A 27,127-nucleotide genomic window follows, 5' to 3' on the forward strand; every position below is an offset into this window, starting at 1 on the left:
TATCCATCTATCTATTATCTATCTATCTATCTATCTATCTATCTATCATCTATCTATCTATCTAATCTATCATCTATCATCTAATCTATTTATCATCTATCTATCATCTATCATCTATCTATCTATCATCATCTATCTTTTCTATATTTTCCATTTTGAGACATGGTATCAGTAAGTTGCCCACTCTGGCCTTGAGCTTTCTCTGTAGTCCATGCAGGCCTTGAAGTTGTTAATTGGTCTTAGCTTACCAATCAGCTGGGATTACAAACCTGTACCACCAAGCTGGCCTAGCCAAAGTTATGTTTCGCTGAGCACAGTCTTGTCAGTATAAAATGACAGTCTTGTTCATTTTCTTTTAGATTTTTGTTATTTATCTCCAAATTGGAGTAGATTTAAATTCTGGTTTCCTCCAGTTCTGGCTATGAGCCTCAGAAAAAAACCTTTCCAATTTTTCTCCTACTTTTTTGACTTGGCGCTATAGACCAAATACCCTCAAACAAAAACTTCCTGTTTTTGAGCTCCATAAGCTGACAGTGGATGACACAATATAAGATCCAAGGGCACCACCACAATAAAGCATGCACAGGAAGCATTCATACCTGCTGCTGTGTGGGAGACTGAGAGCACTCATTAGAACAGGCAATGACATCATCAAAGACATTCAAGCTGCAAACCAGAGAATTATCACTGGCAATTCTTACTGTGCTGTACATTCAGGGTACTTCTAGCCTAACATCTGGAAATCTTAACTAACCACCCACTCAGAAACTCAGAATAGTGGGATTTCCATCTTTTGACCTTTAGTTTTCTTTGCTTTCAACGACATCCTCCATATTAAATTCCTGATGGCTCACTTCATCCATGAAATATCCACACCTATTGTGTCCCATCAGGTGGTTCATTTGGTCCTTAGGAGACAAGAAAATGAACCTACTATTTTCTGAAGATTACAAAGATTCTTGGCTTGAACAAACACTAATCACATCTTGAACCTTTTTCTAGTGCTATCTGTACACTTCCTTGTAAATCCAGTTTTAGTAAGAACCTGGCTCAAACAATTTAGCCAGAACTCCCAACCCTTGATATCTAATTGGGTTCCTCATCCTGAACCATCCCCTGGGTAATGTCTTATCACTTGGCTTGACAGCAAGGATCCTCTTAGATCAAATTAGGTTGAATCATCTAACTCTGAAGTCTCCTTTTAGTAATTTTGCATCCACTGAACAGCACCCACTTTTCTATGGAGAGTTAATTTAGCCTGCCTTCCTTACTGTAAAATGTCATTATAGCGATCCTTATGCCAGTTATGATGGACCTCCTTGAGTAGGTCTTCCTGTCTCTAATAGATGGTAGCAATAATCATTTTCTGTTAGTGCTGGGAATTTAACCCAAGGCTTCACACGTGCTTGGCAGGCACTCTGCCACTGAGCGACATCCTCAGTCCAACAAATGCTTTTTGTCCGAGACAAGATCTCATTACATAGACCTGCTGACCTCAAACTTGTGATCCTCCTGCCTCAGCCACTTAAGTGCTAGATTATATCATACTTAACTCCAACAAAGTTTTTTGAAAGAAAAGAACTAAAAATGTGTCCATTTACTGATGCATCTGAGGCCATATTTGTCCAGCAGTAGTAAATACTGTGAAAGCATCATGATCCATAGATGTAAGGAAAACAATTCTGAGAAAATCCTGTTATATACTCTCAGCACTTCAAGTATAATCTACATGAGGAAACATTTCCTCCATAAACACACTAAGCAAAAGATGGGAAAATATATTAAACAAACAAGGAGGAAATTATGATGAATGTCAACCCATTTGCTGAATTTGCTTAACTATCGCAGAATATTTTTTCTTTGGTTGGCCATGGCCTTGAAATGCATTCACATTTCCAAATTTATCAAAATGAAAGTAACTCAGCCTCTAAATTGTTTCTAGTTGGAACATTTTTTTCTGTGCCTTAATAAGGAATTCCTGCCAGTCAGGTTGAACTTGCATCCTGTGCAACCTTTTGAAATGATTTCCTTTTAATGAGAAATTTGCATTTCATTATAAAGATGTACCCTTTGCCCTTGACTGGGCAATTCTTCACAGAAGAAGGGACTCCTTGGCACCATGTACTCAGTATAAAATGATAGACTCCAGAAAAGTTATTTCAGATGTTAAAAATGCTTAATAGAAAAAATGCTTAATAGAAAATGCATATTTGAAAAAGAATATATGCTTCTTTGCTGGGTACAATCTGAAGAAAACTGTTAGAGGTGATGTCATAGCTTTTCCTGTTACATGGTCAAGTATCTGGAAAGACTAAGATACTTATGAATAGAATTGTGTTAGATTAGGCTGTGGATACGTAAGAATTACTTGTAAAAGGTAGCTTGTTTATTTGGGGCTAAATGAGTCAGCAGTGTATCTTAAGCACAAAATAACATGCAATGTCAATCTGTCTGTCTCTATCAGTCCCACTTCTCTCTGTCTCTCTCTCTGCCTGTGTGTGTGTGAGAGAGAAACAGAGAGAGAGAGAGAGAGAGAGAGAGAGAGAGATTGACACAGAGAGAGAGAGTTTGTGCTAGGAAAGAATATTTCCAAAATTCTAACTTCATTTGACATAGCAATTATTTGAATAGAAGTAAAATTAACCAATAAAAATTAATAAAAATGACCTCCTGTTTATGAAAGAATAGCATATTGTTAAGAGAACAGTTTTGACAACTTAATACATTTGCTGGTAGGAACAAAATGGACATATTTTCAAATTGAATCAATACAACTATTAAAGCCACAGCTTTCTGAGGAAACCAGAATGATCTAAGACAGTTTTTTTTTTTCCTTTCCTTTCTTTTCCAAGAGAATTTCCTGCCTTTGGTAATCACAAAGTTAAAAATAAACATTTTCAAGCACCTCAAGTTGGAAGAAATTTACTTCCTCTGAAGTTTTATCTTATAATATTTTCTGCATCACTCTTGGGACATTCATAATTATTATATGGCATTTTTATTTCTTCTGTTTCTCTCTTTACTGGAGCCCCTTGAAGGCAGAATAAGTGTATGATCTTGCTTTTTTTTTGCAATCACCCACCATAGAGTATCTTCTTCAACATTAATAAACAAAGACTCTTATGCCCCTCATTAACTAAAAGTCATTTCTTTCTTGCATTGTGTGTTTTTTTCTGAACAAAAAGGATAGGTTATGATTACATAAAGAAACCAGTTGGTCTCTCACTTTGCATATGAAAATTTCAAGTCTGAATCCTAGCAAACTATCTCTTAGAGGGTACTTAGCAAAACCTCCCTCCAACATTATGGAAATCCCTCATACCTGAAGTGGATCTGGAATGTTGTCATCTGTCACATTTATTTTTGTGGACATTTCAGGAAATTTGGAGGGAGAAGCCCAAAGGCTTCTGAGTAAAATGTGATGCTTTGTGTTCTTTCCATCCTTTGTGGTGACCTTTGCAGCCCAATGCTTTCTTCTATTGACTTTCAAGATCAGCTGTGTGAGCATCTGCCTCCATCCAATATCAGCAACAAATGTCTCCAGGAACACTGTACTAGCTGTGCCTTTTCATCAAGGAGCACATCTTCCCTCTTTTCTCTATAGACTTACAGTGGGGTTTGCATGCACCTACTGCATGCCACACTCCAGGCTACATCTCTGGACTTCTTCATAGCACCAAGGCAGGGAACACAGGCATTAAAAAATATGGCAGTTATTGCATGCCCTATAGCCAGACATGTGGAGGCTTACAACACCAGAAGACACCAGCAGAGAAGGGTAAAGTATAAAGGTTGCCCTCGAATGGATGGGATTCAGGTAACCAATGTTCTTCTTTTTACATTAAGAAGGCAATTAGATTGACATCAAACATATTTGCATGGTTTCTGCCTTCTCTAAAATACCTTCCCCTACTGATTTCCACAGAATTACGTTCACCTCTTATTTGTCCCTGAAAATTTTAGTATTAGGTGCTCCTATGCCGTTCATAGATGAGGCAGGCATTCCCTGGAACACAGCGATTAAGAACACCAGTTTTGAGTAAGATTGATTTACTTGGACGCTGCTCCTTTTCCACATACAGAGCAACCCAGAGAAAACTCTGTTACTTTGGAAAGCACAGAACAGGACCCTAAAACAGCCATTCACTAAATAGACAGGTTTTGAACAGTCGAACTTGATGCATGCCCTGAAGCATCGTGGGGAAAACTTAGAAGCCAATGGGAACTTGATTATATTGTAGAGTTCTGACTAAAATTAGCTATGCTATTTTCAATTGTGTGATAGATACATATTTACTTCATACATACAGGTATACTTAGCTTACCATTGAAGGCTATGAGCATGTAGGTTTACACCTAAATAATGCCATGTGTGGATAAAAAGAGATGACTAAGGAGAGCCATTACTAGGTGACTACATGTGATTGCCAAAGTAGAAGCTAATAGATAGATAGGACTTTGGGGCATGGGTTTCTCACAAGGGATTAGAATTAGGGCATAGATATAAAGACTAATGGTTGACTGCTTCTGTGCTCTTCTAATTTCTTGGGAAAAGTTTAAATTATCTGCGGACAGTTTCGTCAATGTTTTTATAAAACAAAACTGATAGTGGGAAAGTACTAAAATAATATTTCTATTTTAGGCTATCTGATTTATAGTATTACTTGAAGAGAATATGGAAATATTAGAAACAAATGATTCAGGGTGTAACAGGCAAGGTGCTGAGGTGGGAAGAATGCTCTTGGAGCTACAGCTTTCTGTCCTGTTGAACTTTGGTCTTTCACACGTCAGGACTGGCATACTACAACTTTTCTAGATCTGCCAGCTGCTCCATCACTCAAGATCTAATTGCTGTAGGCACCATCTCCTATGAGAATAAACTCTCTTTTCAGTCAATGAAAACTTCGCATTTGCTCCTTAAACATCTTACTCTCTAACAACAGATTAAGAGATAAAATATCTTGAAGCCATGAATAATAAAAATGTTGCTTGAAGGTATCTGAGCGTGAGCTTCCTTACCAGCGACAGCAAAGCACCGTTACTTCCAGAACATTTTGCTCTTACTCTGCATTTACATATCACCCCAAATGGAAGAGGAGATGTAGTTCTCAGGAAAACCCAGCCACAGCATCACAGTGCACTATTATTCTTACATAGTACAATGTATTTCAAGTACAAAAATAATTGATATTAATTTTCTTCCTTATGTCCTTTTCCCCCTGCATTATTTCTGTAGTAAATGAATAAATGGATAAAGCCCTTATCATTTTACAGAAAAGTACATTGAGACACTCTTCCTTATATACATAATGTACTTGCCTCACATACATAATGTAATATAAGAAACATTTACTTGCGTGATGGAAACACTCAAACGCCGTCATGTGTAATAGCAAAACATGAGCGTAAGGTAGGCCACTGTGAATTAGAAAAATTCATGTTCCATAAAATGCAAGTATTTCTATTATGGGAGTTTTTCAGAGAGTAATCCTTGGAGGACAGGGATGTAGCTCAGTGACAGAAGGCTTATCTAGTATGTTCAAGCCCTCGGTTTGAGCCACAGCAAAGAAAGGTGTGCTTTCTGGATCAACAGTCTTAACGTTCACTAGCAACCTAGTAAGACATTAAATTCACTGAAACTTCATTCTCTGAATCAGAAATTTAAGGAGTGAGACCCAGTGAGAAATGGCTTATTAAATAATCAGATGGTTTTGAGATAACAAAGATCCTTTCTTGACCAAACTGTATTCAAGCTTCTCTTCTGAGCAACTTTTCAAGCAGACTTTGATTTTTGGTCTTTCGTATTTGTGTCTCCATTTGCAAATATTGTACAAGTGTCATGTATGCAATTATTTTCAAGAATTCTGCAAAGTTAATTGAGCCAGATGCCTGGTCCTCAGCATATGATGATCCTGGATATCTGGCCAACTCCCTCATTCTCCACTGAACATCCAGGTAATAGCTCCTTAGCAACAATCACGCCAGGTCAGGTTAATTAGACCTTTGATGTTCCATCTTAGTGATTTCTACCCAGGAATCCTTTCCCCTGGTCCTTGGCTTATGAAGCCTCACTTTTCCTGGTGATGGTCAGACTTGACCTCTGTTTCTCTCTGTTTCTGCAACCACCACTGCTGAGATCCCTTTGAATCTATTCATGACACACTGTCTGAAAATGTCTGCCTTACCATTCTTGTGCCATGTTATTGAATCATTGTGGATTTAGCACGTGCATACTCAAGTTTGGTTGGCATCTCCCTAGGATATCTTTCTCCAGTGTTTGAAAAGTCAGCTTAATGATAATGAGTCAAATTTGATATGAAAATATAAAAATAATTGGGTTTGGTTCCTGAGATATTAAAGCATGTGTAAACAGAGAGATTGTAAAGGAAAGAGAAAACAAATTGGTGTAGAGGAGAAAAAGACTATACAGAGGAACCAGATTAAAGGTTATGGCAAGGTGATGGTTAGTTTTGTGTTTTGTTTTGTTTTTCGTTTTTGAGACGGGGTCTCCCTGTAGGCCCAGCTGGCCTGGAACTTGCTATGTGAACCAGGCTGGCTTCCATTTCACAGAGATCTGCCTGCCTGTGCCTCCTCAGTGCTGGTACTAAAGGCATGTGCTACCATACCCAGTGTGACAGTTAGCTTTTATTGTTGACTGGACACAATGGACAATCACTTGGGAAAGTCTCAATGAAGCATTGTCTAGGTCAGTTTGGTTTGTGAGCAGGTATGTAGTGAGTTGTCTTGATCACATTAATTGTTGTGTGAAGACACAACCCATTGTGATGGCACTGTTTCATGGATTTTGGTCTTGACTATGTAAGAGTGGACAAAGTGAGCTGAACAGCAGCTGAATGCATTCATTTCTCTCTCTGCTCTTAACTGTGGATGTGACTAGATGCCTCAAGTTCTGGCTTTGGCTTCGTTCAATGATGGAATGTAAACTGGAAGTGTAACCTAAAATAAACCCTTTCTCTTCTAAGCTGCATTTGTTAGGTTTGTTTTTGTCATGACATGAAACCTGGGTGGGCAGGTAAGGAGAAAAGGTGAAAGTGTGTAGGTTATGAAGCTGGAGGATAGTTAATGATGATGCAGTAAGCTGAAGAAATGTACAGGGTTGCAGATGCTAGAACCGTTGTTCTTTTATTTATGAAGGAAGTATATACAGATGTGTGTCTTCATTCCTCTTTAAATCTCATTTTGATCAAGTGAGAGCTTAGTCAGACATGCACTGAGACCTTGAGAAAGGGAGATTTAGGAGATTTAAAAAGAAAATGTTGACAGCATCTATGGCATGAAACTTTATTACAGAAAATGGAAGATTATTAGGTTGGCAGTGTCTTGAAAATACTGTTCAAGCTACGCAAACAGAAGCCATTCTACCAGGAAGAGAAAGCAGCACAGCTCATAGAGCCTGCTGACCTGCGATGGTCTCCAATGAATTTAACTCCTAAAAAGATGGTCACAAAGAACGAAAAGAAACAAATTAAAAGAACACTGTGAATCCAGTGAAAATAGTGTTCCAAAGGCTGAGCAGCTATGTGATAAAATTATGAAAAACTGCTCTTTGTTGTGACGTTTGTTTTGTTTTTCCTTGCTTTGGTCAAAATTAGAGACAAAATCATCTCACTGATTTGGACTAGGAATATAACTTTTGATGGCTGATCAAATGTGAAACCAAACATGTTTAAGGTTTTTCTCCTTCAGTAAGAATGAAGAGCTGGGGATGGGCCAGTGGCTCAGTGAGTAAAGTGATTCCCTACAAGCACAAGGACCTGAATCTGGTCCTTAGAATCCATGTACAAAGCTGGGCATCATGTCCACTCCTGCTCTTCAGTCCAAGATTTCTGGACTAGCTTCCTACCCCAGTCCCTGCCCAGTTCTTCCTGATCCCCTATATGCAGACTAGCTTATTTCTCCAGCTTAGTTTATTAGACACTCCACAGGCAGCTCCCATCCCCCATTTTTCCCTTGCCCCCCCCGATGTATTTGCCACAGACTTGCCTATCACTTTGACAAGTATACTGTACACCACTCATGAAAGAAGCTTCTTTTTGCAAAAGATGGAGGCCATTAGAGTTTCACAACTGGTCACACACAGAGAATAAGTGTCTGAGAGATGTCCAGCCTGAAGTGACACATCTATAGTGGAACCTCTACACCTAAGGCTCACGGAACATAGCAGAACAGGGGTTAGAGAGAAAACTAATACATCCCTCGGCTCTCAGCGGTGAAGCTTCCTCATACAGCGAAGTGCAATGCACACAGAAAGCCACAACTGACCTAGGTGTAGAGAATAAGAGACTGCAGAGTGCATGTCCCTAAATAGGGCTCCTATAGTGAACTTTACCCACCCATGGCTCAGGTACCATTGTGGAAGAGGGGGCTGAAAGATTGTAAGAGCCAGGGTTGGTGCATGAACATAAGGAAACAGAGGCTTTCAGGCCTCTGGGAATTTGCTCATATGAACTTGCAACAAAGGTGACAGCATGTACAAGACCCATGATGACTCAATCAGACAGAAACCCAGCATAGGACTGGGGAATTTGGCAGCAGGCTTCAACCTTAGCTGAGGAACTATTGGAAACTGATTACTTTGGGGTGAGGGAGAGTTGATCTTCTTTAAGAGAGTGGCTGTAGATAGACTGACTAGACTCTAGTGGATGAACTTGCACCAAGGGACACCTGGATACAAATGCTTGGCTGGATAGAACTTAACATATGTGAAAAATGCATAAAATCCAGTGTGTGTGGGAGCTATGGCCATGACATGGATGAGGAGAGGGTCCAATTTTTTTTTTTTTTTTTTTGGTCTTTTTGGGACAGGGTCTCTATGTAGCCCCAGCTGTCCTGGAACTCACTATGTAGACCAGGCTGGCCTTGAACTCACAGAGATCCGCCTGCCTCTGCCTCCCAAGTGCTGGGATTAAAGGTGTGCGCCACTATGCCTGGCCAATCCAGGGGAAAGGTCGAACGCAGTCCCCCACTACCACAAATTATGCAGTCGAATTTTCCACATTTGGGAAAATCGCAGGGGTCAGCACATCCCAAAGTGCAATGGATGTGCCTCGCCCTGAGGCACATCCAGGTAAGTATTAAATTTTATTAAGATCTATTACACGAAATGAGCAAAAATTCAATAAAATATACATTTAAAAAAGCTGAGCATGGTGGCACATGCTTATAATGGGAAGGTAGAGACAAACAGATCCTTTGAACTCACTGGCCAGCTATCCCAGCCTACTTGGCAAGCTCTGGATCAATGAGAGATCTTATCTCCAAAAACAAGGTGAATGGCTCCTTAAGGATGAGACCTAAGCCTGATCTCTGGCATCCATATGCATGCTCACATATATGTAAACACACTCACAAACATGTGCACCCAGACAAGCATGTACCCACCAAATACACACACACACACACACACACACACACACACACACACACACACACACTCCAAAACAAAAAAAAATTCCTAAAAAACCAACAAACCAACAAGAAACGTAAGGACATGAAAGAATATAGGGGAAATGAAATTGAAACCAAGGAAAGAACAGAAAGTGATAACAACCATCTCTGAATGATGCCTTTAAAGTACAGACAGCTTCTGACCTGGGATAATCAACTACCCACTGTTCTAAGTGACCACGAGGAGACATCAAGCTATCCACAGTGATGTTGATGAAGCTACGGAGAACAGAGAGAATATCAGAGCCTTGGGAGAAGCAGTTGTAATTACTATAAACACAGTATGGCTGGAGATGTTATAGACCATAGAGAAGAATCTGCTTATGTCACTTCCCTAGACCCAAAGAATTTCTTGCTAACTTCTAAATACACACACACACACACACACACACACACACACACACACACACACACATATATATGGTCTTTTTGAGACAGGGTCTCCCTGTAGTCCCAGCTGTCCTGGAACTCACTATGTAGACCAGGCTGGCCTTGAACTCACAGAGTAATACATATTTTTATGTTTATAGACAAGTGTACTTCTTACCACTCATCAAAGCAGCTTCTTTTTGCCATATATGGAGGCTATTATTCAGCTCCACCACTGGTCAAATGCAAAGAATAAATGATTGTGAGATGCGCAGCCCTAAGTAACACATCTACAATATAACCTCCCAGGTCAGGTTCACAGAACGTGATGAAAGAGGAAGCAGAAAGAATGTAAGAATGAGAGGTACAAGACACCTGATGCTAGTTGAAGAATTGTGGACAAGAGAGGGAAGCCACTCCCGTGAAATCTCCATAGCATGACAGTCTACTAGATCTGCATAATGACAAAACCAGTTGGCATGCCAGGTGGATGTGGGAAATTTTATGGAGTCCCACCTTGAGATGAAGAGCTAGAGGCAGTTAATGGGTGCCGAGAGAGGGAGAGTGTTTTCTCCAGGGACCAGCTCCCTTAGGGTTATCTAATCCCAGGTAGGCAGCCCTAAACATGGGTAGTATGCACGAGCACCACTAAACAGATTCTTGCATTATATACGTATATATGTATATATTTATGTATATGTAATCAAAGAAGAGAACAAGAAACTAGAAGGGAGTCGGGGGCATAGGAGTTTTGGGGGGACTGGGAGGGGTCAAATAATGCAAAGATAATATTCATGTAAGAAATTGCCAAAAATAAAATTTTTTAAAAAATAATGTATTCATGTTAAGATAAAGTTGAACATGCCTTGATTATTTCAGTGAAACAATTTAAATATGGCCATTTTAAATTTAGTTTGTATTGTGAATTTAAATTTTATTTTCTATTTGTTTTTCTTTCATTCATTGATTTTGTGTAGGTAAGTAGCTTAAAAATTAGTATTGCCCTTTGTCTCACTACAAGTAAAAAATGATACATTAAATTAAAACAAGAAGAAAGTGAATTTCTTAAATGAGTCTACAAAGATTGATTTTAATTTGCAGCCTGAAATATCAGGGAATGTTAGGCTGAGAAATTAAAATAAGAAGTAAATGTAATGAAAATTTGGCTTGAGCTATTTTTATTTTGCCTTGCCTTTAAATGCAATAAAATGTTGGCATACTAAAAATTTATAGAGGACTTCAGCATATCTAGATTTCTTAAAGCTACATCTGAGAAGATTCTTTCAGGGAGTGACAGAACCCTCATTCCTCATGTGAATGACTGTGATAGTTAATTTATGTTCTTCATTTGACATAACCCAGAATCACCTGGGAAGAAGGATCCTCAGGTGAAAAATTATCTCCATCAGATCAGCCTGTGGACAGTCTATGGGGCATTCTTTCCATTGCTAATTGATGCGTGAGGGCCATGCACTGTGGGTGGTGCCATTCCTAGGCAGGTGATCCTGGGCTGTGTAAGAAAGTGAGCTGGAGCAAGTGAGACAGGCATTCCTCTGTGGCTTCTGCCTCTAGGTTTCTGCCTTGACTTCCTGTCTGACTTCCCTTGAATATGGACTGTGACCTGGAAATTGTAAGAAGAAATAGACCCTTTCCTCCCCAAGTTCGTTTTGGTCATGGTGTTTATCACAGAAACAGAAAACAAAGAACAATACTTTGGAAAAGCTTCTGACATTATCAACTAAAATTGAATATGCAGAGATTCCTTTGCTCATTGATTTGCTTTCAAATCAAAGGGATCCCTGTCCAATATTGTATGCCTGCACAGGAAACATGTGCAAAGGTGTTCATAGCAGTAGTATGACTAATGGTCCAAGGATCATAAAAGCCCAGGAACATTAGTAGAAATAAGCTGTGAAACTATCACTCAGTGAAACAAGTGTTGCAGTAAAAGTGGAGGGATCAATTAAAGCTAAACATATCAATGTGGATAAATTACACATACAGGAGTCAGAGACATAGCAAGGGACACATATTATAGACTTCCACTTATATCATTGCTTAAAAATAGATCACATGTAATCATATTTATATGTGATTGGAAGGGAAAACCATAAAGACAGCAGAAAGACATGATCACAAAAGACACACTTTCTTATCACCACTGAAGGAGAGGAAATGGGATGTAGTGAGATTAACGAGAGACAGATGCTGAGCTACTGGTGATGGCTTGGTGTTTACATGGGTGCTTGCTTGATTATTCTTTAAGCTATACACCTCTCTTTGAACTATTCTTAACTATGCATGATAATTTTCAAATTAAGTGCAAGGAGAAATGTCTCATGATATGTAAACATGAAGGAAAAGTACTTAGAGTGATGAATGTGTTTCTGAACTATTTGTTGGTTTAAGCCATGGCATGAGATTAGGCTTGAGAGATTTTCATGGTATATTGGATAGCTCTAGGTTCAACTTTATTGACTGCTTCAGTGAACACTTTTTTTTCACGAACTCAGCTGAAAATATAAGGTATGCATCTCAGCTTTGAAGCTTACATGAAAATGGAATGGTATGGCCTGGGCTAGAGTCTAGGATGGCCTTAGACTGACTACATGTTTGAGGCTGAATTTGAACTCCTGATCCTCTTGCCTCTATATCCCAAGATCCAGGATTACAAGTGTGAACCATCACACCTACTTGCTTCTCAAACTGGTTTTTTTTTTTTTTTTTTTTTTTTTTTTTTTTTTTTTTGGTCTTTTTGAGACAGGGTCTCCCTGTAGCCCCAGTTGTCCTGGAATGCACTATGTAGACCAGGCTGGCCTTGAACTCATAGAGATCCACCTGTCTCTGCCTCTCATGTGCTGGGATTAAAGGTGTGCGCCACCATGCCCGGCCTGCTTCTCAAACTTTTATATCCAAAAGAGTAACATGTACATCCTGAAGAACTGTAGTTTTGATTTAGCAAGTTTGGGATACAGCCTGAGTCTGAATTTCTAATATACTGCAGGTGTTTCTGAGGCTATAGATTAGTAGGTGCTACCTTTCCTTTCTCTGTCTCTGTCTCTGTCTTTCTCTCTGTCTCTGTCTCTCTCTGTTGCGTGTGCACGTGTGAGTGTGTGTGGGGTGTTTGTGGTGTATACATGTATGTGCGGGTACATGCATATGTGCATCCAGATACCAAAGCAGGACCTGGAGTGTCCTCTATTGTTTTCTGCCTCACTCTCTGCAGACTGGGAAGAAGCCAGAAAGCCCCAGTCATCCTTCTCTCTCTCTCCCCAGCAAAACTCTGGAGTCATAGGCACATGCACAGCTGCTTAGCTTTATTTCACATGGATTCTGAGATGGAAACTGAGGTTTGTCTACACACTGAGTCATCTCCCCAGCCCCAGCAGGTGTCACTTGGAGTAACACAAGGATAGACAATGGTTAAGGCCCTCCAGGATATTAAAACTTAATGATGCTTGGCTCCAATTCTTAATTCGGGGGCATACATTGTTCGTCTCATTCTTCTGAGGCCATGCCTTTCAGACATATAGGTTCATAACGGCATTCATCAGCCCTCTTACTTTGCATTAGCATTTATGTCTTTAGTGCCAATGAATCTGTTTCTTCCATTATGAAAGGTGATAACAAGCCCCTGCTACGTATCCACCCTGACATTGTCCCTTATAAAAAATAGAGTAACAAAACACCCATTCATTTGAGACAATTTCCTCTTTCCTTCAGTGATATCTGTGCTGTAAGTCTGATTCATTCAGAGACATCGGAAGAAGAAAAAATATTGGTTGTATATTGTTTTTATATCCCTATTATGAATGATTTATAAAGATCCACAGGCACACCCAATGTGGGTGGCTGGGAACTGCACCCACGACCCCTGCAGGAGCAGCAAATGCTCTTAACTGCTGAGCCATTTCTCCATCCCTTTTGCAATTCTTTAATTGCTTGATAATTCTGGAAATAAATAATAAAACTATTATTATTATTATTTTTGTTCACATTTTCAGAGAGACATGTGTTGTCCAAGGCAACATACGTCATGATAGATTCCGTCAAGCTCAGAATCCAGTTTTCTCCCTTGTGAGATGGTGTCCTCTTTGGCCCACCATTCTTCTGCCTCAGTGAATGTAACATCTGAAAAAGAGGTAAAGACTCATCCTGGTGAAGCAGGGCTAAGAAATAATAGGTATTTTGAGGGAGTTAAGAAATGTCTTTAAAACTTCAATTTTAAGACTAGGTATATAGCTCAGTGCTATAGGGCTTATCTGGCATGCACCAGGCCCTGGGTTCAGTCCCAACCCCACAACAAAAAATCAAAATCGCCTCCTTGATATACCTAAGAAACAATGTCTAATGTACATTGTGGATACATGGTTTTCATAGAATCCACATGGTGACATTTATTTACTTATAAACTACCAATTTCTTTGGGTTGTGCTGAGATGAGTTTTGGTCTTTTTTTTTTCCCCTACTGATTGCTAGGAAACTTAGTGGTAGCAAGTTTAATTTAGTAAAAAGCTGATTCATACCATGGGAGAGAGAAGAAGCTGATGTCTACCCAGTTCAGAACCTCATTAAGTCTCCCAGTTTCCATAATGGACTATCAATCCTTTTATTACCTCTTCTGCTTTCCTTTCTAAACCACATTTTCCTTCCTTGATGTGAGGATTAATCTTCATCGTCATTTTGACTGGAGTTAAAATCATCATGGAAATAAACTTGTGAGTGTGTCTATGAGGATGCCTCCAGAAAGGTTTCATGGAGCAGAGAAGACTCACCCTGAATGTGTTCGGTGCTGTGCTATGCTCTGTGGCCCCATACTGATTGAAAAGGAGAAAGCAAGCTGCATACCAGCGTTCATCTGTCCCTGCTCCTGACTGCCCATCCAGTGTGAGCAGATGCATCTCCCACTGCATGCCCTGGACCAGACCCTCAAACTGTGAGTAAAAATAAAACATTCTTTCCTTGAGTTTCTTTTGTCAGGAATTTTGTCACAATAACAAAAAGTACAACTAATGCATCTACTTAATAATGTAGGATACCAGCTTTTAGTTCATATCAGAGAATCCAACTTCAGGGCTGGAGAGACGGCTCAGAGGTTAAGAACACTGGTTGTTCTTGCAGAAGACCCGTGTTCGAATCCAAGCACCCACATTGCAGCTAACAACCATCCGTAACTCCAGTCCCAGGAGATCTGACAGCCTCTTCTGACCTCCACGGGCATTGCACGCCATGGGTGCAATAAAATAAAAATAATAAATAAAATTTTTAAAAAAAGAATCCAACTTCAAACAATCTGAAATCTGACTCTTACCAAATATTAGCTGTAACTAAAGTAGTCCTGGTAAAATGACCAAAGCATGTGCTGCTGGCTTTCTCTATGAGATGTGTTAAAAATCTCTCCTTAGGGGCTGGAGAGAGGGCGCAGTCGTTAAGGGCATGTATTGCTTTTCCAGAAGACCAGAGTTCAGTTCTCAGCACCCATGTCAGGTAGCTCACAACTTCCTGGAACTCCAGTTGCAGAGTGACTCAATGCCTTTGACCTCTGCAGACACCTGCACTCAGGTATACATACCCCATACACATATACATGTAATTAAAAATAAACTTTAAAAATCTCTCTTGCCATTCACCACTCATCAAAGAAACTTCTTTTTGCAACAGATGGAGACTATTACAGAGTTCCATGACTGGTCACACACAGGGAATACGTGTCTGAGAGATGCCCAACCCTAAGTGACACACCTGCAATGGAACCTCTACACCTAACAATCGTGAAACATAGTGGGACATGGGGTAGAGAAAATTATAATGCATCCCTCAACTGTCACCAGTGAAACTTCCTTATACAATAAAGTGCAGTGCACACAGAAGGCCACAACTGACCAAAGTGTAGAGAATAAGAGACTGCAGAGTGCATGTCCCTAAATAGGGCTCCTATATTAAACGTTTCCCAACCATGGCTCAGTGACCTTTGTGGAAGAGAGGGTAGAAAGATTGTAAGAGCCAGTCTGGTGCATGAACATAAGGAAACATAGTCTTGCAGGCCTCTGAGAACACGCTCAGATGAACTTAGAGCAATGGTGTCAGCATACACAGGACCCATGAAAACTTAGACGAAAACCCAGCATAGAACTGGGGAAATGGGCAGCAGGCCCCAACCTTAGCCAAAGAGCTATTAGAGGTTGATTATTGCTGGATGAGGGAGAGTTGATTTTTTTTTAAGGGAGTGACTCTAGATAGGCTGACTAGGCTCCAGGGGATGAACTTGCACTGAGGGACAGCTGAATATACAAACTTGATTTGAGAGGCCCTAACATATATGACAGAATGCATGGAATCCAGTGATGGGGTGGTGCAGATAGGGGAAAAGTCTAAATATGATTAAGATGTATTGTATGAAATGCACAAAAATTCAATAAAAATATACATTTAAAACTTTTTCTCTTCAGTGCCAGTGTGAACATGAGAGATCTATGCATATACCTATATCAGCTTAGCCCTCTCTCAGAACTCTTCCTCTTAAATTGTTTTACTGAAACCCTCTCCATTTTTATTACAGGTTGCTGACAGCCAAAGTTGCATATACTTTATCTATGTGCTTCCCAAAATGTCCTTGGAATTGTTTGTAAATATTTATGTAACTGTCAAATATTAATGTTTAATTTGGTGGAAGAAAGGGTTAAACATTACAGAATACTTCTGTGTTGACTGGCACAGTTTAAGACATTGCAGGGAAATATACTGACCAATTAATTCAACCTTGAAACAAACAGAATGGCTCTTCTTCAAAGCTCCCTATCTGTGAATCATGAGGATATTTACAAAAGCCAATTATATGTTATTAGGCAGAAATACTTTATTCTTTCCTCATTCATTAACTCCAAGAGAAGAGAAGGGAAGGGAAATTGGTCATTCCTCAAATTTTCTGTAAATGTTTTTGCTTATTACTAACCTTTATGTGGAAAATTTAAGTTCATATCCAGATCTCCTAGTTGTGGGTTAATACACAGGAGTGAAAATGACTCAACACACCTCCATCAGGCATTGTGTGCAGCCGAGGAATCTTCGTAAATATGGAACCAGACATGTGTTTTAGTCCTCGCTTCCTAGCTTTGTGTCCTTCAATGAAATACTCTCCCAAATCTTTGCTATTATATCTATGAAGCGGATTTAGCACAGCACAACAAAATACAGTATAATAGTGTACATCTATGTAGAATGAATAGAAGTCTAAAATCCAACTCATGGATGGAGAAAGACACCCCTACACCTCAGCTCTCTATTAAAGCAAATGCATTAGAGAGGGTAAAAGATGATATAGAAATATCAGCTTGGCACTCTGGATGGAGAAATGGACTGAAATGAACACAGCTACCCTGTTCAACCAATTCCCTGACCCACTTTGTCTTTCTAGATGTCGTTTGCTGGACTGCTCTTTCAGAGAGCTTTCTCCAGAACTGCATTCCAGTTTCCTCCCTCTTATTTTTCTACCCTGCAAACATATTCTGTATTTTCTAGTCTTGCTTCAGTCAAAACACCGGGCAGACATCTGACACTGTGGGAACTTAGTAAATATTATATCAATCAACAAAGTGCTTAAATGGAAACAACTGCCAAGAAAATCCAGCTCTTCAAACAGAAGCCTTACTTTTCACATTGGCTTATTTTTTTTCCTCAAAACAGTGACTGGAAAGAATCATAACTAAGTACAGGGCTATAATGATCCATGTCAATGGTCTTGGGTCTAACTCCTCAGCCAACGTGTCAAACACATTAACTGATTCCCTTCTGTGAAAAGAATATAAAATACTGATGGCTAAGCTAATAATATAGGGTCAAATTAGAGAAATATGGTCCTATTTTAAAAAGGCCAAGAAATACATGCAAATTCACATATTAAGGTTTTCATTGCTGAAAGGTAGGAATAAAGCTTTAACATGGACATAAAACACTTCAATAAATTTCTATGTCTATCCTAAGACTTCCTAGAATTACAAAAACTATAACTTTCTGATGTAAACTGTTTGTTTTTGTATCTTCCATATTAGTAGTTTCTTAATGCCAATCTAAAAGACATACCTCAGAATTAGATAAACATTACTCATTCTACATAGCAGCATTTAATCATTCATTTTATGATGAGAGATGGAGTTTTTCTGACTTTCAAAATCAGAGGACAGTGACTTGGAGCATTAAGAGTCTACTTTCTCTCAACTGGGCATGGCCGCGCACACCTGTAGTCCCAGCACTCACTTGGGAGACAGAGGCAGGCGGATCTCTGTGAGTTTGATCTACATTTTGAGTTCCAGGCCAGCTGGGGCTACAGGAAGACTCTGTTTCAAAAAGACAAAAAGTAAAAAAAAAAGATTTTACTTTCTCACATCATTTCATTCTCACTTATTACCCCAGGCACACTTGCCCTGTCTACACATTTCCTTCTTAGTTTAAGTCATTAGAGCAATAGCTTATACCTCAAGTTCATCATTAGCCCTTCTTCCTAACAGGAAAACATGGGTAAGCTCTGAAACCTGAAAAACTTACCACTTCTTAAACCGAAATGCCTGTGCTTCCTCTTCTATATGACTCTAAGAATGTTACCCAAAATAGGTGCTAAGCTCCTGACAATATTCAAAAATCAAAATGTGCTTTCAGATGCCAACTATTTATAAAAGGGAGGCTGTCTGCCTCCTGGGAGGGAGGTGTAGCATACAAGATACACTGTAGCAGTTGGGAAGAGCTCCAGATGACATAAAGGGGAGATGCTATTTAACCCAGAGGCAGAAGTAGAGTTCTCAGGCTTACACTGTTGACTCAAAATCTATGGTAAAATTGGCTTCGATATGTGAGAAGTAGAACGCAAAGCTGCAGAGGTTTGAGGGGGAGGTGCGGGGTGAAGGTTTTCATATTTTCTGATTGAGTTCATTACAGGACTTAGCAAAAGTCTTATTTTATGAGGCCTTTCCCGGGGGAACTGAAAGCTGATGTTTTATGAAGTTTCATTAATATATTAAATTTTGTGCTTGCCTCCCAAGGCAGCTTTATGAAGGGAATACTTTTTTTTTATAGAAAAGGAAAAATCTGACATTTTCTGCTTTCTACTGTGGTAGAAAATTTCCACACATCACCACCAGAGTATTTTCCTGCCATCCCGGAATGTTCTTCATACACATCTTTTCAAGGTCCACAAATGCCTTCTATGACAAACACATGTTCAAATTTCTTTTTAGAATGGAGTTTTCTTTCTTTTTTCCCCCCCTTCTTTTGGTCTTTTTGAGATAGGGTCTCCCTGTAGCCACAGCTGGTCTGGAACTTGCTATGTAAAGCAGTCTGGCATCAATCCCACAGAGATTTGCCTGCTTCTGCCTCTTGAGTGCTGAGATTAAAGGTATGTGCCACAATGCCCAACTCTAGAGTGCAGTTTTCTTAGCTGAAGTTCAATTTTAGAACAGTGTATTCTGAAGATTAAAAACAAACAAACAAACAAAAAAACCCTTGGGCCTGGAGGGATGGCTCAGTGGTTAAGAACACCGGTTGTTCTTGCAGAAGACCTGGGTTTGAATTCCAGGACCCACATGGCAGCTAACAACTGTCTGTAACTCCAGTTCCAGGGGGTCCGACAGCCTCTTCTGTCCTCCGAGGGCATTGCACAACATGGGTGTACTCACATACATGCAGGCAATATGCTCATTCACATAAGATAAAAAATAATAAGTAAAATATTAGAAAAAACATAGGTACACAAACCACATTTGTGGTTAGCAGTAAGTATATCATACTTAACAGAGTCACTAAGAATTCTTCATCATTTTGAAAACAATGGCTTTTCTTGTTTTCTTTTAAAACTCTAAGCCAGAGGTCAACAATATACAGCCTGTCAATAAAATCAGTCCTCCCACACTTTTGAAATAAGGTCTTAAGTGTATGCAGATGTGTTCATTTGCTTATGAATTCCTTTGTATTTTATGGAAAAATTTGCTGATACCAGGTCTATAGCAAGTGAAAGAGACGCCTGTATGCTCCAGTTTCATCAACTCCTCCTACGTCTGTTGTGCTTAAAATCCTCTGCTACTGAGATGAATAACATGAATTTTGAAAATGAAAGAATATAAGATTATTGATGACTAAATCTCATAATATGTTTTGCCATTCATTCCAAGATTACCTACAAAATCTGGACGAACCACATCTTGTTAACTGACGTGCTATTAGACTGTCCTGTAAGAACTGGAAATTGCAATATTAAGCAGAATTTTCACATGAAACATTTATCGTCCAGTTCTCATATCAAACATTTAACAAAATATGCAGCTCCATACATGACAGAGTATAGCTTCCGCCTATTTCTCTTGACCTTTTAACATTCCCTTTCCATCTCTGCCATGGTGTTTTATTTCAGTTGTCAGCATTGCATATCAACCCTGCATCAATCATATGAGGAGAGGAAGAGCTTAAAGATTTTACCCATCTAGCTCCAGTCAGCCCTGCATCCAAATCATCCAGAAGAGACAGCTATATGTCAAATTTCTAAAAATATCTTTTGTGGGGTGATAAATTTTACTAACAACTTTTATGGTTAGAACATTTTCCTTAGGCCTAATGCTTTACCAGCAGAATTCCAATCCTTCCTCTAATGTGTTGTAAATGAGGCAGGGAATAACTCTTTGACCCTATTTAAAGTGTTCTGAATTGTAATATTCCTAAAATCTCTGGTTTTTAGTGTTTTTAGCAATATATCCATAGATGAGTTTGCTTTCATTCTTTTTGTTTATAAGGTAAACATTTCCTAGTGTTCCTACCTTGGAGACCTATTATGATTTGACTATGAAATCTCCCCCAAAGGTCTTATGCTACAGACTTGGGAGCCATTGGATGGGCTTTGAGGAGGTGACTAGACCATAAAGACACTGATTTCATCGGTGGGTTCATCTACTGATGGGTTCTTTGCTGAGTGCTAGTGGAAGATGATAGAAATGCCTAAGAAGTGGGAGTCTAAATGGAAGAAGGTCACTCTGGGAACACCCTTGAAGGGTGCTCTTCCTCCCCACCCCTTATCCTCTTTCTCGTTACTTGCTGGCCACCATAAGATAAATATCCCTCTCCTCTGCACAGAGATGTCCTTCCTCATTCTAGGCCCAGAACAACAGAGTCAGCTGGTTGTACACTAAGCATTCTGAAACTATGAACCCAAGCAAATCTTTTCTCCTTTAAGTTGATTAATCTTGGGTATTTTGTCACATTGAAGGAAAGCTGACTAGCACAAGACCTCTATAGGGTTATTGCGTTTGTTTATTTCTATTTGTGTTTCTTTCAGAACTAAGATTTATTCATTAATTGTTTTGTTACAGTCACTGAAAAATGTGTTTCATTTCAATCCTTCCAGGACTCTATAGGGCACCTCCTATCACTGTTCCCACTTTAAAACAAAGGAGTCAAGGCTTTAGATATAATGTCATTTATTAAATGGCACACAGAAAGCTGTTGACAAGGTCCAATGCAATTCCAGGCCTGGGTGACTCCACAGATGAGGATTTAGCTCACTTATCTCTGCAGCTTGGAGAGTGGTGATAGGATCAAATACATCTTCATTTCTTCAATGTCTGTACTAGGTTCTAGTAAAGAGGCCATTCTAGATACAATGTATGTTGACTAAATGAGTGACTAAAATTATTAATAATATATTCTAAGTTTCTATCACAATGTTAGAAATAGAGATGTGTGTGGTGGCACATAGCTACAATCATAGCATGTGCATCAAGCTTGAGGCCAGCCTGGGTGACTGCAGAGTGAGTACCAGGCAAGGCTAGGCTACATAGGAAGATCTTGTCTATAAAAATCCTTAGGCTGGGCATGGTGGCACAAATCTTTAATCCCAGCAATTGGGAGGCAGAGGCAGATGGATCTCTGTGAGATCAAGGCCAGCCTATATGGTGAGTTCCAGGTTAGCAGGGCCTACAGGGAGACCCCATCTCTACAAAAACCATATATATGTATATGCACATTTAGCGGTTGGTATAATCTGGTTTAGCTGTGACTGAGCAAGCCTCATGAGTTCACAGTTTGTTTGAACCAGACATTCAATTAATCAGTCAAAATGGAAACTTGGAGAGTTAATCAGTCATACTATAAATAAAATTGTTCCGGGGAACAAATGAATATGTTACTTGAAAAAAATATATCAGAAAATAATCCTAAAACTTGCCATCTTTGAACTTAGTTTAGAACATTTAAAAATATCTTTTCTCCCCAATTAAGCTCTTTTCATTTCGTATTGTTGAGTCACGGATTCCTAGACATTCACTTTGGTTTAAATATTAATTCCTCATCCATTTCTATTGGAGTTGCTTCTTTACAGAATAAAATAACAAGGTGTGCAGAGCTCTACTGGGAAGCCTCATTCTTACAAAAATTTGGGGGCATATTCTCTCAGTGTCTTTTGAATGGGATTGTGAAAGATACAGAAGTTCTAACTGTATCCTCACCTCCATGACTCCATTTTAAGTTAATCAAACATATGTGTAATGAATAGGATGGAGTGAGCTTTAACCTTGTATTAATAGGTATAATATTAAATATTGTCATAAGTTTAACTATGCTATTTTATCTCTAGGGCACTTATTTCAAAATTCTAGAAATCTCTATTTTTATTCCATTGCATATTTTTAAATGTCCTAATACTTATTTCTCAGTTGTTCTCACCTTAAAAGGTCTTACAGCTTATTGCATAATATATAACAAATATAATACAAAATCTGATTTATGATAGAACCTGTCAACTTTTCAAATGAATACAATTCAACAATGCTTCCAGAGGAAAATCTCTTCCAAACATAATCAAATAGAAGCTTGTTTGAATGAAATATTCGTCTTTGGGGTACGCTAAAGGAAGCTGCATACTTGAGAATCTACAGTTTCTCAGGTTATATCCTTAACTTCTGAAGGAGAAAATTGTGTGGATGTTCATTTAAAAAAAATCCTTGGTACCACTACCATAAGTGAATATAGCTTCCAGTGTTTAAGATATGCCATCAGAGCTTAAATATTGGGCTGTGGGGCTTATGGTTTCAATGACCAGAGTCCTCTCTCTTTGTTCTTTTAACCCAGGAAAGAGTTAAACAAATGAACTGAAATTGAGATTTTGTTTGCTAGAAGGCTCCTGCTCCACACCTTTTAACCAGCTCTAACAATTATGGTGTTTTTTCCCCTGAGAGAATATAGTTTTTACACACTACATCTAGACAGTTTCCAATTGAGAAATTAGATTTTTGTACACATATACATATATATGCCCTAATCACATACCCCTGGATAAAGACCTAAATTATCATTTAGAAGCTTATATTGTTTTAATAGCAGTGATAATTAGATGCAGACTTCTCTTTTAAAGGATTTATTTTTATCGTTTTTAATCATGTGTATGTGTGTGGGGGTTGTGTGTCCATGTGAGTGTAAGTGCCTACTGAAGTCACAAGCATCAGATCCCTTGGACCTGGAGTTATAAGCTGTTGTGAGCCACTTGATAAGGATGCTAGGAACTGAACTTGGGTCCTCTGTAAGGGCAGTCAGTGCTCTTAACCACTGAGCCATTTCTCCAGCCCTGTATGCCAATTTCTGCTGCTACCTTTTAGATTTTCTTACATTTACTCTCAATAGAGCTAAACCTAGAAATAAAGAACCTAGTCAATGGAAAAACTTCTTTTTATATTTATATCACACGGAGTAGTTACTTGTTCAAATAGCCTAGGTATTTTTTTTTTTAGATACAGGTTTTCTAAGCTTTTAGATGGTAAATTCTCATTAGCAACCCACCATCAACAAAACTTGCTTAGACTATGATGCCCCAAATGGAGTATGTCAAGATTCTAATATTCATGTGATAGTGTGTGGAGGTAGGGTCTCTGAGAGCTGATTAGGTCATGAGATTGGATCCCTTACTTCTTCCACTGTGTGAAAACACAGAGAGCAGTCTACAAACCAGGAGGTGGGCCTTCACTGGACACGAATGCCTCAGTACAGTCAGTGATGTTAGACTTGTCAACTTCCAGAACAGCGAGAGACAAATCCTGGTTGTTTAAATCACTGTGACTAAGACAGGAGTATACATATGTACCAGCATACATGTTGACCCTGCTGTATGTAGAGATTCTGTCTTGTTATTATGTAAAATGATCATTCTGGTAAGGTACTCCTTTTCAAAGCACAGAAATAGAAGTTCTATGATTGCTAGTTACCTAGGAAGCTGGTAATGAACTACAATGTAATGCTGTCATTTAGGCTGAGAAATTTCCAGTCACATGAAAATCCAAGATGAGTGTAGAACAGGTAGAAAGACAGTTTGGACTAAAATGGATTATGCAACAAAGAGCCAAATGTGAGAATAGAAAATGTGATGATAAATACCTATCACCAAGTAGCTGATCAAATGCCATTTTCCTACAGACCACATGTGAGCAGATGTGCCCCCCATTTCCACGATCACCTTCTGATTTCTGAGGAAAATATTGTTTAGTGTGGTCAAAATATTTCTCTTGAAAAATGAGCTGCATGCACAAGTGACTTTAAGTATGGAAAGATCCCGAATGAGGCTGATTTCTGCCTAGCTGAGTTTTATGAGATTATCCCAGGGCAACCTAGCTTCCCCATGTTACCAAAATGGGGAAAATCAAGTTAGCAAATAGCATTCTTTTCATGGCTTCTCCTAATGCTGTGGAGGAAGAAGTGATTTAGTACATCTTTCCCTCCTTAACTGCCAGTGACTAGGTTTTGCAATATTACCTTGAGGATTTAGCATTTCAGCTTGCTGTTTCTGACTCCCCAAAATAAGGAAAATGAATTATTTAACATCCAGGAAGCACCAGCTGTGCTGTCTCCTGAAAGCTGAGCTTTTCCCCATCAGCAGGATTTACAATTGAAATAGGTTTCCAATCTAAATAGGCCTACAGTTTTGACAAGTGAACAAGCCTAGGGGGAGAAGAGATATTAGTATTAGTATTTCTCGGTGGGTTTCAGTGGGTATCCTAGAATTCTGCAGAGATTAGTGTCCAGCCTCCTGCCAAATAGACTGAATACACCTGACAGGACAGGCATATCCTTTGAGATCGCTGACAAACACAAGTGATACATGCACTATGAGGGATTCAGGTTAGGTGCCAAGGAAACATTCCTGATGGCCAGTGTTACAGAAGGAGAGAAGTCTGAGGAAATCAATTCCTTCGGTGTTCACAGGATGAAAGTATAGTTCTCAGCAAGGGGCCATTGCACATCCCAGGGCACACTTGGCAATGTCTTTAGACTTGTTTGCTTTTCCTTGTTCCAAATTTGGGAAGGAAGAAAACAATACTACTGGCATCTAGTGGCTGGAGGCCATGGATGCTGTTCAAGATCCCTCACAAGAGAATCTTCTGGTCCCAAGGGTCAATAAAGCTAAAGAAAACCCTGACCATAAGAGAGTACACAAACTTTGAACTCACTTAAATAAAGGCATACTTGAGGGTCCTAAAATGAGCTACATCTAGAAGGCTCTCTATGACCCTAGTTCACTCATCTAACCTAGTCTTAGGAAATTAAACCATTCTCTTCTTGTTTACTGAGGATAAAAATGCTTCTTTACCATCCAAGTAAGAATGCTGTAAAGCCTGGTTCTTTTTCGTTCAAAGTGCTTTCTCTGTATTTCCCCATTTTTATAGCAAACTTTGTTTTTGGAACCAGCTCAGACTCCCCTTCATCCCCTTCATCTTAAAAGCCTTGTTGAATGATTGTAGGAGGCTAGGCCCGATAAAGGGTGATCGTTTTTCCTCTGTCCTCTCTATAGAAGTAGATAATGTAGAAGCGTTTGCATCCCTCATGGGACGTTTGTTGCACTGTAGACTCACTGTATCTATGTGGCATGTCAATTAAATTGTAAATTCCTTGCTGTTTGGGATACTACTTCATACTGGTTTGGAAACACATAATCTGTTTCTATCCTGCACACAGTAAGGACTCCGTAAATGTTTATTCACCATGTCTTCAAATACAATGGGCACCCTCAGAGAAGTGGTTGTTAAAAAATATTAGAGGGACTTTAGTTGCCAGTTTCGCTTAGTGGCAGAAACACATGATCTTAAAACTCCATCAAACGCACTCCTGTTTACAATGGCTCCTGTTCTACAAAGCCAAGGTGCGGGCTTCGATTTCTGGTCTTCATAAAATGAGGCATCAGGATGACTTATTAGAACAAAAAGAATCACTTAAGGTCATTCTATATTGTTAATAGAAAAAGGAGCAATAAGATATAATAAAGAAAAATAGTTTTATAATAGTGAAGTGTCACATTATTAGTCAGGTTTATTAGGGCTGGAGAGTAGTATTCTAAAAGTGGGGGAAAGTCAATCAATTAAATAAAGTGCACATAAATTTAGCTTAATAAAACCAACTAAATTGCTTCTAGACAAAATGCCATAGTGAGCATACTTTTATGAGTTCTGGAAGGGGAAGGATTTGATGATCCAAGGAATACGTTTCTGCTCCTAATTTGAGTTTCTCTTGAACACCATTAGGAATAACTTTAGAAATTCTTAGGACCAGTCCAAGGTTCAAGAATGAAAAGAGTAAGTGCTCAGTGCTCACATTAGATTACTGGTTCCATTCAGTTTAGGTGGATTTTGAGAAATTATTTAGCTCCCTGTGTCTGCCTCAGTTTCCCCACCATTAAAAATGAGACTATGGGGTTCTCACTGGGCTGCTGGGGAAAACCAGATGAGTTCCAAATGGAGTGGAGTAATGGGGTCATATGAGCACATGCCACTGTTGCATAGTACGCTACTTGAATGGGTCTGCATCAGACATGACTTGATCTAACCCTGCCTTTCACAACCTGTATTCTTATTATGCTTGCATTAAAGCAGAGAGTTACATACAATAACCAGAGAAATTACTTACTGAGATACGTTAAAAAAAGTTGAATCATATGACAGATAACAGCATCCGTGTTTTCTACCCATGGTAACTAAACTCACAGGACAATATCTAACGCTGAACTTCACTTTGCTAATAAAAAGAATCCGCAGGAAAAACTGCCTCTTCCACTGTGCATTTCTTAATGAGGAGATTTACAATGTGTAGATACACATTAATTCTCTGAAAAGTACATCAAAAGATTTTAAGCTAGTAAAATGTGAGACTCCTTTTTCTTTTTTTTTGGTTGACTACATTTACTCATCCCATTCCAAGGAAAAGATTCAATATGACTGTACCGGATAAATTTAATTGTCAACTTGACACACCTGGGTTGAGGGAGCCTCAACTGGGGAAT

At 39.1% G+C, this 27,127-nt stretch overlaps 1 protein-coding gene and 1 pseudogene across 3 annotated transcripts in view; both read right to left on the reverse strand.

The window, feature by feature from the left end:
* Nucleotides 1-27,127, reverse strand: part of Ptchd4 (patched domain containing 4) — a 190,674-nt gene that overhangs the window by 143,503 nt on the left and 20,044 nt on the right. The gene's annotated exons all lie outside the window — the stretch shown is intronic.
* On the reverse strand, nucleotides 8,959-9,096 carry LOC115072629 (annotated as a pseudogene).

This window comes from Nannospalax galili, unplaced genomic scaffold (genome assembly GCF_000622305.1).
Source record: "Nannospalax galili isolate Female #2095 unplaced genomic scaffold, S.galili_v1.0 scaffold803, whole genome shotgun sequence".
In the NCBI taxonomy this organism is placed as follows: Eukaryota; Metazoa; Chordata; class Mammalia; order Rodentia; family Spalacidae; genus Nannospalax; species Nannospalax galili.